Below are 8,267 nucleotides of genomic sequence, written 5' to 3'. Positions count from 1 at the left end.
ACCATAAGCACTAAAGAACAGTAAATGTCATCTGTCCACTCTAGCGAAACGATTGTTCTCTATATTTTATATATAAAAAAGAAAATCCTATTTCTATTGATGATTGCTTTACTAAAGTTCTGAGAGATATTGGGGACCCTTCTGGTATTAGTATTACAATTTAATTTAACTCAGGCACAGCAGGAAATGATTAATAGCTACAAAATGTGTATGTGATTTAAAAGCATGAAAGGTAATTACTTCACCAATTACAGAAAGTCCAAAACAGTTGTGATTGACAGAACAGAATAAATATATTATAATGGAAAAAGTTGATTTTGAAAGAAATAAGAGGATATAATAATATTTCATTTTGTTTTGATGATTCTTGTGTGCGATTTTGTCTATGAACTTTAAAATTAAATATTAAAATTGAGATTCACAATATTTTATAATATTTAATATTCTTTATATTCTTTAGATTTATTAGGCTTTGGTGACTGAATCACCACATTAAAGTTGAGAGTAATATTTTAAAATTATTCAAGCAAGAAGCATCCAATGTATAGTATAACAAAATGCACATTAATATATCTAAGAAAAATATGTCTAAGAAATAGTAGAAAATTTTTTCAGTGTCAGAAATAAGACAAGACAATTGATTTTTAATTTTAAGCTTTTTAAGAGATTATTATATTATTTACTTTGCACAGTAGAAAGTTAACTTATGGAATTTTAAAGAAGGACATAGGAGAAAAATATACATATATATACATATATATGTATGTGTATATATAAATATATATATAAAGAGAGAGAGAGAGAGAGACTTTCTAGCAACTATATTTAAGTGTTTCAGTAAGAATTTGCCCTCAATCTCATACTATTGTTTTGAAAATAATGCAATTTGATGCAATATGAGAATCACTAAAGTAAAAGAACTCTTTCCCATAACCAAACTGGTAACCAACAGGGCCTGGTAAAGACAGTCTTGATTCATATATATCCATATATTTATTTATAAATATAGAAATACATGACATCCACATTTATATTTTACATTTAATGTAATATTTACCTAATTTATCCTAAAGTCATTTATGACAAATGGCCTTTTCTTTATGCATTGTTTCCCTTAATGAATGAAAAATTCACTTCCCTTTCTTGATTTCTGGAAATAAGTGAATATTTAGGATACATTTTATACCCTCATTATTCATTCAAATTCTGCTTCTTTTCTGAGAGTAAAGATATATATTTATGAATCACTCAGCATGTCAACCACATGTGGATCTACAATGCTACAAGCATATGCTATTTGTATCCTGCTTTCTGATTTTCTGACTGACAGCTTGAGTTTAAGGGTGACTAGGCCTATTTCCTGCAGTTTAAGATTGATAGAAGTTTAGCAAAGCATATTTACTGATATGCCATATTGCTTCCCTGATGACAGTGGGAATGAAAATTGACACATGCACTCTTTGAACTTCAGAAACAGAAAAACTTTAGCAGATTGTGGACTTATACAGACAGTGACACAAATTAACTTTGAAAATGTTGAGTATACAACAGGAAGAAAGAATTTGAGTCAACCATAATGTCAGTAAATTATTCAGTCTTTTCAACTGCTTTTTATTTTCTGAATTGTAAATATGAGCATTACTCTTTTTTTTTAAGATTTATTTATTTATTCGTATAGAACTGGGGTACAGGCCAGAGATGCAGAGATTGAGAGGATCCACCAGGGACAGAGTGGGGAGCAGAACAGGCAGATTGACAAAGTACACTGCTAAGGGGAGCAGCAAGCAGGTCAGGAGAGGTCTGCCACGCCATGTGGTCACCTCCGGGGCAGGCGGAAATCGAACTCATGCGTAAGTGGCTTAAATTTCTTAATGCAGTGCTTTAACCCACTGCACTACCAGGGAGGGGCCGCATTATTCTTTTTTTATAAGGTTATTTGTGTAAGTTTTATTAATGCTGATTCAAAAAAGGAATCTAACCACATGGAATTCAATAAAATAATAATTTCTTAAAAGAAATATCTCACATTTTGGGCTCTGTGGTGGCAAGTTAGGAAGTAAAAATGACATAAATCAATGAAAACTACTGAGACTATATCATCAGTGTATAAGTGGGTATTGTCATAGAAATTTAAAAGAGAGAAATCCAGGTTCAAATTTTTATTTAAAAGCAGCTAATATGGTTTCCATTTCCATAGCAAACATGACCAATGAATTGCTAACAACAAATATTTCTGTAGTTTATTAGTCAAAATTTCAAAACCAGAACATAAAGGTTCTGCTTTAACCTATCTTTTCTTGACCTCCAAATGTACTATGCTTTGTCATATGTCCTTAATCTTCCTGATGCCTGGAACTCTGCAAGTGCCGCACCAGTGGTATCTCTGCCTATTCTTCATGAGCTCTGATATGGTTTCTGCTAGGAAGAGATTCTCAGATACAGGCAAAATCCACTCTTCAAATGTTCCATGCATCTCCTATTTTCTCTCTCTGAGATCTTATCATATACATCGTATTTGCTGTTTACTTGTCTACTTTTCAGAGATGTCTATGAGGAAAGTTACCACACTTAGGAGCATAGTGTTATCAAAGATGTCAGTAACATATAATTAATGAATAAAATGAATTAAATAACATATGCTTAGATCAGTGATTTGAGTGTCTCTCTCCCCATGCAAATATCTTCTTTATGCTTAGAAATAATGCCTTATTAAGCTTTATATCATTGAGCCTATTATAGAGACAAGAATAAAAACAGTCAATAAATATTTTACTAGATAACTATATGTCCAAGTAGAATTTGGAGCAATATAACTGAGGGAAGAGCTAATCCTCATATATATGAGTCTAGAGTTTTTTTTACACTGAACAAGAATACTTTCCTATGCCAAAAGATAAAATGAATCCTTGATTAAGAAAAGAATTCTGTGACTTACCATAGAATTTTGCATTTAAAAAATTGACATCACTAACTAATGTGACACCTCCTTTTTGCTTCTTACCTCAGGTATAAACTAAAATACATCTCTCTTTTCCCCTCCAATTAGCATTTAAAAAAAGTCAAGCTACAATGTATTTTCAAGATGATAATCAGCATATGTTCATAGCATTAGATCTAAAAATAAAACGACAGTGGCTTTTCGGTGGTGGGAAGTGCTACAGGGACTGCACCTGTGTATATGGAATGGGGCGGTCCTATACTGTCAAAATAGTAGCAAGGAGTTAAAATAATAGCACTTCAATGACACTGAAAGTAGATCAATGAAATAACAATGAAATTTAGTGGTGATGGCACTTCACAGTAGACACACACTTGGGTGGCTTCACTCTCCTTCCTTTCGTTAAACTGTTAGGCTGGACATTTACCCATGAGGGTGTGGATAACTGGATGTTTCATGAAGAAACTATAATCGTTTCTCTATTCTCTCTATTGTACACTCATTCTATTAAAGTTCTTTGCTATCAAAGGTCTTATACATTAAGATGATGATGTGTCTTTATGTAGCAGATGGCAGAATCTATTTAAAGGGTAGAAGGTTTGTTCCCATGATGGAATGTAGCAGATGGCAGAATCTATTTAAAGAGTAGAAGGTTTGTTCCCATGATGGAAGCCCATTTTATGCAGCCAGTCTTCCCAGGTACAGAGTAGTTCATGGAGCTATTTTCTTCTCATGAACTACTGTTACTCCACACTAGTGATGTTCTGATGTGCTCAGCTCCTGCTTTAAGAATGAACCATAGTCACATTCTCAGCATTGGGAATGTTCCCGTTCCTCCTTAAGGTTGGTAGTTTCTGCTTCAACCTACAAGTCCTTTCTCCCCTACCTTCTTTCTTTTTTTTTTTTTTTAAAGATTTTATTTATTCAAACAGAACTGGGGTACAAGCCAGAGATGCGAGGGGTGAGAGTATTCACCAGAGACAGAGCAGGGAGCAGAGCACGCAGATCTACGAAGTACACTGCTGAGGGGAGCAGAGGTCTGCTGCGCCATGTGGATCTCCTCCGGGGCAGGCAGAATCAAACTCATGCGGAAGTGGCTTAAGCTTCTTAGTGCTGTGCTTTAACTCGCTATGCCACCAGGGAGGGCCCACCTTCTTTCTTTTTTGATGGAACGCTTATTCTCTCATAATAACTCTTCAAAGAACCTATAGAAATCCAAAGATGATATCGTTTTCCTTACTGTTTGATAGTACCTTAAAATAAAAATGCTGAAATCTAAGTTTCTTTTCCTCTATAGATGCCCCTGCTGTATTAACAGAGCACACACAATTCAATACTAGCCAAAGAAATTTAAATAGTTTGTTTGATTGTTGAATTTTTTAATTTGTGGAAATGTAAACGAAGAAGAGGTAGTCTCAGGACTTACAAACTGCCCCAAGTCTACCAACCTGAGCCCGCTATCATAATGACTTACAGCAGACAGTATTAATAGTATGCATTGCGAACTGTTAGACATGAGCAAAGTTAGAAGAAATCTAATAAATTATCTGACTTCCCTTCTTGTTAAATTCCAAATTGGCCAATTTCCATATGAATAACATTTGTTCTAGATGAAAGGAAGTACTGTTCATTATTTATAATAAGTGTCTGACATCATGGATCAAATAATTAAATCATAAAATTGGCAACGCTGACCTGACGTTCAGGAATAATACAAAACATAGAAACTGATATTTAAAAATAATAGCCCTTTCCTGACTTACTTGCACGGAAAATTCTTACTAAAGTGAATTATGAAATAGAACTGTGTTATATTTAAAGCTTAAAAATGTGTACAGGGAATGATAAAAACAAATTTTAGAGCACTCACACATCAGTTTGAAATTAAATGGGAAAATATTGAAACAAATCATATCATACCTGCTTACAACATTAATAAGTTAGAAATATCACTATTATGTCACATTCAGGTAGGCAAAATATCTAGAAGTTTCCATCTTTTGGAAACCCTCTAGATTTTCTATGCTGATTACAACAGCATAGAAAAAAGAAAACATTTCTTAAACACTTGTTGTTGCTACTGCCACAAATGAGTTATGTCCATTTTAAGAATCCTCTAAAATGAGTAGACCCAACATTATGTTTTATGCTTGTCAATTTACAGAGTTCTGTGAAGTGATTAACATCTGTCAAAATCAAGTCCAAACAATGTGCAACAAGTTATGTAAAATAAGGTATTTGGCAAAAAGATGCTGTGCAGAATGTACCCAATTTTTATAAAGACATTATAATATCAAACCTTAGGATTAGTCAAAATCAGCTGTTTTTTAAAAGCAGAAATTTGAACATTTTTAAAGAAGGAAAATAGTTTATGCTTTTAAGTTCCTAATGTCTGACAGTTACCTTAGGTCTCCTTCCCATAGTCCCTTAGTCCCATCTCATGTTATAAATATTTGTAAGAAGGAAATATCTCACAATTTATTATTTCTATTCAATTTAATTGTTCTATATAGAGTGTCTCCTTGTCCATGCTATATATTAGCCTCTAAAACTAGTATAAATATATCCCTAGGAAGGACAAATTTAAGTGATATACTGGAGTCAATATATCAAGATATGAGCAAGTTTTCATGAGGTTTGTTTTATTTTAATATTTGTGCTTGATATATAACATATGGCAGACACATTTCCAAGACAACACAACCAGTCTAGACGCTTGGTGTCAATAGATTTGTGTGATTTCTTTCTTGAGTATCAATTTTGTGTAAAGAGAATATGGAAACACTAAGAGGGAGTTCCATGATTAGGCTTCAAAAAGTTCTGTTCTTGCTTACAGATCCTCTCTTTTATTGGTTTTGATGTATCATGGGACAAGAACTGAGGGAAAGTTCTAATCAAGATCAAGTAAGAAACTAGGGTCTCAAGTCAATAGTCCATAAGGAGCTGAATTCAGTCAACAATCTCAAGTAAGCCTGGAAGCAGGTTCTTGTGCTTTCAGGACTGCAGGTGAAGCTCCAGTGTTGGCCATTGCCTCACTTCTAAACTTGTGAGAGATCCTGAATCAAAGGACACAGTAATGACTCACCCAGGCACCTGACCAACAGAAACTTTGAACAAAAATACACATACTTGGTTTTAAATTACTGAATTTGTGGTAATTTGACTGAAATAGATAATAAATACATAGGATGATATAACAATGAAATAAATGAAAAGAGCAAAATCTTAAATGTCATAAAATGCCAATATGAATTTCTCTATCCTTAACATATATCTTCTTAGATATTTTCTGTATTCATTTGGGTATGTGGACTTAGCATTACTAATAATAAAATACCACCATCTGCTCAGTTGCTTACATTACAGCCCTTTTATCCTTACCCCAACATCCATTTAATCACTAAGCCCAGTTGAGTCATCCTCAAAAACTTAATTTCCACCCACTTCTTTCTTCCCATAACTTCTGAAATATCATTTCTTCAGTATTTAAAATACCTCTTTCTCCCTCTAATACCTTTTTTTTTTCTGATAATCCAGAGTTTTTTAAAATTCACGTCTGATGTGCTCCTCCTGCATCTTCAGTGGTACACACCTGTCTAAACATGATGGAGCACCTGCAGGTGTATCCAGCTTTCACAGGATGACTCGTCCTCTGTACTTTACAGAGACCAAGATTTTATTTTAACTTCTTCAAATAGACCATACTTTGTTCTACATGCTTCTTCCTCTGTCTTGAATGTTCTTGTCCAGTACACCCATTACCCATTCCCAGTCTCCTTTAATGAGCCTCTTTAGAAATGACATCTTAAAATGACCTCAGCTTATGATCCTTTTGAATGGAAACTTTTCCCAAGCCCTATTTTTGATTAATTTCCCTGTTGTCTTCTTTAATTTTACCCTATACTTCACAGTGCTTATTTGAAATACACTATAGCTCAGTATCTCTACTTTCTATCAGATTATATTTTGTTGAAGGCATCAACAAAGTCTCTTGTTTATTTTGCAATCTCAGCATCAAGCAAAATATGTGGCCTCTAACAGTTATTGCTTCACCAGTAGTTCTCAGCTGAGACAACATGATTTTGCCTTCTTAGGGAGCTCTTGGCCATGTCTGGATGCATTTTTTGTTGTATCAGATGAGTAAAGAGTGAGCAAAAGGGGCGGTCCTATTAACATCTAATTAATGTATAAATATCAAGGATGCTGCTGTGTAACCTACAATTCATTGAGCTACCCAAACCAAAATGTCAGTGTTACCGAAACTGATAAACTCTACTCTACATATCAATGTTTATTGAATGAGTGATCTAAATCTCAATGAGCAATGTAACTTTATAATGAAGGAATGCAACAGTAAAGAAACTTTTGTTTCTATTAGTGCATTTTCCTTTGTAATTCTTTTGATATGGATCCATCTATTCACTCAATTATTATTTATTGACTCTTAGGTGTTGTGCTTGAGGTGTTGAGGATTATGTGGTGAGCCAGTACTCTATACTCCAAGATCTTATATGCCAGCTTGAGAAAGATAAACTAATAACAAAAAAAAAAAAAAAATGTGAAACTTAGAGTGTGGTATTAGAAAGTAAGTAAATAGAGTGATGTGAGAAACTAGCAGAAGAGCTCAAAATTGACATCATTTTAAGATGTATGTACAAGGATTCAGTCATACAAAGGACTGACGTAAGAATATTCCAGGTGTAGAAATAGTGAATGCAAAGTGTACCAGATAGGAAAGACTTTGGCATATTCAAGAAACTTGAAGGATTCCACTAGGTTTGGGTCACACACATTTGAAATTAATTCAAAGGACAAAGGGGAATTTATTGAATAGTTTTCAGTAGAAGAATAACATGATGTGTTTTCTATTTTTAAAATTCATTCATTGTGCTGCTAGAGAATGCATGAGGTAGGGGAAAGAGAAAGCTTGGAGTTAAGAAGAGATTGCTGTTGCAGACCAATGAAAAACTAAAGGTGACCTGGATATATAAGTAAATGGATAGATACGGAGTATGTTTTAGAAATAAAATTTGTGTTGAGAAAGTGGATGTTGATTTTGGAAGAAAGATATATCTATATCTATTATCAAGGCCTTCTTAGACATTTTAAAATTCCATAAGCACATAACAAAGCCACTTTATATATTTACTTGTCAGCATTTACCTTTCTCTTTCACATATGTAATGTATACGTGTCACTTAAAGATTTATTTATTTATTCATACAGAACTGGGGTACAGGCCAGAGATGTGGAGGGTGAGAAGATTCACCAGAGACAGAGTAGGGAGCAGAACAGGCCGACTGATGAAGCACACTGCTGAGGGGAGCAG

Source organism: Condylura cristata, unplaced genomic scaffold, assembly GCF_000260355.1.
Source record: "Condylura cristata isolate star-nosed mole 26May11 unplaced genomic scaffold, ConCri1.0 scaffold00004, whole genome shotgun sequence".
Lineage (NCBI taxonomy): Eukaryota > Metazoa > Chordata > Mammalia > Eulipotyphla > Talpidae > Condylura > Condylura cristata.
The sequence above is the reverse complement of the archived record's forward strand: the minus strand, read 5'-3'. Positions refer to the sequence as shown.